Source organism: Colletes latitarsis, unplaced genomic scaffold, assembly GCF_051014445.1.
Source record: "Colletes latitarsis isolate SP2378_abdomen unplaced genomic scaffold, iyColLati1 scaffold0013, whole genome shotgun sequence".
Lineage (NCBI taxonomy): Eukaryota > Metazoa > Arthropoda > Insecta > Hymenoptera > Colletidae > Colletes > Colletes latitarsis.
This window is the reverse complement of record NW_027488368.1, coordinates 15,492,961-15,497,082: the sequence shown is the minus strand read 5'-3', so window position 1 is coordinate 15,497,082 and position 4,122 is coordinate 15,492,961.

Here is a 4,122-nt window from a genome sequence, read left to right as displayed (position 1 = left end):
TGGTCTTGATAAATATTTTTGAGGATAACGCATGTTAGGTCTGGGTTAGGTCCAGGATTTGCCCTCGTCAGGCTCATTCTTTCGCATTCTTCACATTCCTGTTGAACGGATCCTGGGTTTTTTCTGGTTTGGATCACGTAGTAATGTGGGACCACACTGAAACAATCAATTAAACCTGGTCTTGATAAATATTTTAGAGGATAACGCATGTTAGGTCTGGGTTAGGCCTGGGATTTGCCCTCATCAGGGTCATACTTTCGCAGTTCTAACATACATGTTGACCTGATCGAGGGTTTTTTCTGCTTTGGATCACGTAGTAAAGTGGTACCACACTGAAGCAGTCCACTAAACCTGGTTTGGATCAATATTTTAGAGGATAATGCATGTTAGGTCTAGGTTAGCCCTGAGATTTTCACTCATAAGACTCATACTTTCGCATTCTTCAGATACCTGTTGAACGGATCCTGGGTTGTTTCTGGTATGGTTCACGTAGTAATGTGGTACCATACTGAAACAATCAATTAAACCTGGTCTTGATAAATATTTTAGAGGATAACGCATGTTAGGTCTGGGTTAGGTCTAGGATTTGCTCTCGTCAGGCTCATACTTTCGCATATTTCTCATACTTCATGGCTAGATCCTGCGCTGTTTCTGGATTGTATCACGTAGTAATGTGGTACCACGCTGAATCAGTCAATTAAACCTGGTTTCCATCAATATCTTAGAGGACAACGCAAGTTAGGTCTGGGATAGGTCTGGGATTTGCCCTCAACAGACTCATACGTTTCGTTTTTCACATACTTGTTGAACGGAACCTGGGTTTTTTCTGGTTTGGATCACATAGTAATGTGGTACCACACTGAAACATTCAAATAAACCTGGTCTTGATAAATATTTTAGAGGATAACGCATGTTAGGTTTGGGTTAGGTCTAGGATTTGCCCACATCAGGCTCATACTTTCGCATATTTCTCATACTTCATGGCTAGATCCTGGGCTGTTTCTGGATTGTATCACGTAGTAATGTGGTACCACGCTGAATCAGTCAATTAAACCCTGTTTCGATCAATATTTTAGAGGATAACGCAAGTTAGGTCTGGGATAGGTCTGGGATTTGCCCACATCAGGGTCATACTTTCGCATGTTTCACATACTTGTTGAACAGATCCTGGGTTTTTTCTGGTATGGATCACGTAGTAATGTGGTACCATACTGAAACATTGAGTTAAACCTGGTCTTGATAAATATTTTTGAGGATAACGCATGTTAGGTCTGGGTTAGGTCCAGGATTTGCCCTCGTCAGGCTCATTCTTTCGCATTCTTCACATTCCTGTTGAACGGATCCTGGGTTTTTTCTGGTTTGGATCACGTAGTAATGTGGGACCACACTGAAACAATCAATTAAACCTGGTCTTGATAAATATTTTAGAGGATAACGCATGTTAGGTCTGGGTTAGGTCTAGGATTTGCTCTCGTCAGGCTCATACTTTCGCATATTTCTCAAACTTGATGGCTAGATCCTGGGCTTTTTCTGGATTGCATCACGTAGTAATGAAGTACAACACTGAAACAGTCAATTAAACCTGGTTTCCATCAATATCTTAGAGGATAATGCATGTTAGGTCTGGGATAGGTCTGGGATTTGCCCACATCAGGGTCATACTTTCGCATTCTTCAGATACCTGTTGAACGGATCTTGGGTTTTTTCTGGTATGGTTCACGTAGTATTGTGGTACCATACTGAAACATTCAGTTAAACCTGGTCTTGATAAATATTTTTGAGGATAACGCATGTTAGGTCTGGGTTTGTCCTGGGATTTGCCCTCATCAGGGTCATACTTTCGCATATTTCTTATACTTCATGGATAGATCCTGGGCTATTTTCTGGTTTGGATCACATAGTAATGTGGTACCACAATGAAACAGTCGATTAAACCATGTTTTGATCAATATTTTTGCGGATAACGCATGCTAGGTCTAGGTTAGGCCTAGGATTTTCACTCATCAGACTCATTCTTTCGCATTCTTCACATACTCGTTGAACGGATCCTGGGTTTTTTCTGGTTTGGATCACGTAGTAATGTGGTACCACACTGAAACAATCAATTAAACCTGGTCTTGATAAATATTTTAGAGGATAACGCAGGTTAGGTCTGGGATAGGTCTGGGATTTGCCCACATCAGGGTCATACTTTCGCATTTTTCACATACATGTTGAACAGATCCTGGGTTTTTTCTGGTTTGGATCGCGCAGTAATGTGGTACCACACTGAAACAGCCAACTAAACCTGGTTTCGATCAATATTTTAGAGGATAACGAAAGTTTTGTTTAGGTTAGTCCTGGGATTTGCCCTCATCAGACTCATGCTTTCGCATTTTTCACATACTTGTTGAACAGATCCTGGGTTTTTTCTGGTATGGATCACGTAGTAATGTGGGACCACACTGAAACATTCAGTTAAACCTGGTCTTGATAAATATTTTTGAGGATAACACATGTTAGGTCTGGGATAGGTCTGGGATTTGCTCTCATCAGGCTCATACTTTCGCACACTTCACATACTCGTTTGTCAGATCCTGGGTTATTTTCTGGTTTGGATCGCATAGTAATGTGGTACCACACTGAAACAGTCGATTAAACCAGGTTTCGATCAATATTTTTGAGGATAACGCATGTTAGGTCTAGGTTAGGCCTGGGATTTTCAGTCATCAGACTCATACTTTCGCGTTTTTCACATACTTGTTGAACAGATCCTGGGTTTTTTTCTAGTTTGGATCACGTAGTAGTGTGGTACCACACTGAAACTGTCCATTTAACCTGGTGTCGATCAATATTTTAGAGGATAACGCATGTTAGGACTGGGTTAGGTCTAGGATTTGCCCTCATCAGGCTCATACTTTCGCATATTTCTTATACTTCATGCATAGATCCTGGGCTATTTCTGGATTGGATCACGTAGTAATGTTGTACCACACCGAAACAGTCAATTAAACCTGGTTTCGATCAATATTTTAGAAGATAACGCAAGTTATGTCTGGTATAGGTCTGGGATTTGCTCTCATCAGGCTCATTCTTTCGCACATTTCTCATACTTGATGGCTAGATCCGGGGCTTTTTCTGGATTGCTTCACGTAGTAATGATGTACGACACTGAAACAGTCAATTAAACCTGGTTTCCATCAATATTGTAGAGGACAACGCATGTTAGGTCTAGGTTAGGCCTGGGATTTGCCCACATCAGGGTCATACTTTCGCAGTTTTAACATACATGTTGACCTGATCGAGGGTTTTTTCTGCTTTGGATCACGTAGTAAAGTGGTACCATACTGAAACAGTCCATTAAACCTGGTATCGATCAATATTTTAGGGGATAACGCATGTTAGGTCTAGGTTAGGCCTGGGATTTTCACTCATCAGACTCATACTGTCGCATTCTTCACATACTTGTTGAACGGACCCTGGGTTTTTTCTGGTTTCGACCACGTAGTAATGTGGGACCACACTGAAACAATCAATTAAACCTGGTTCCGATCAATATTTTAGAGGATAACGCAAGTTAGGTCTGGGATAGGTCTGGGATTTGCCCTCTTCAGGCTCATACTTTCGAATTTTTCACATACTTGTTGAACAGATCCTGGGTTTTTTTCTGGTTTGGATCACGTAGTAGTGTGGTACCACACTGAAACAGTCGATTAAACCTGGTTTCGATCAATATCTTAGAGGATAACGCAAGTTAGGTCTGGGATAGGTCTGGGATTTGACCTTATCAGACTCATACTTTCGCACACTTCACATACTCGTTGAACAGGTCCTGGGTTATTTTCTGGTTTGCATCACCTAGTAATGTGGTACCATACTGAAACAGTCCATTAAACCTGGTATCGATCAATATTTTAGAGGATAACGCATGTTAGGTCTAGGTTAGGCCTGGGATTTTCACTCATCAGGCTCATACTTTCGCATTCTTCACATACTTGTTGAACGGACCCTGGGTTTTTTCTGGTTTGGATCACGTAGTAATGTGGGACCACACTGAAACAGTCAATTAAACGTGGTTCCGATCAATATTTTAGAGGATAACGCAAGTTAGGTGTGGGACAGGTCTGGGATTTGCCCTCATCA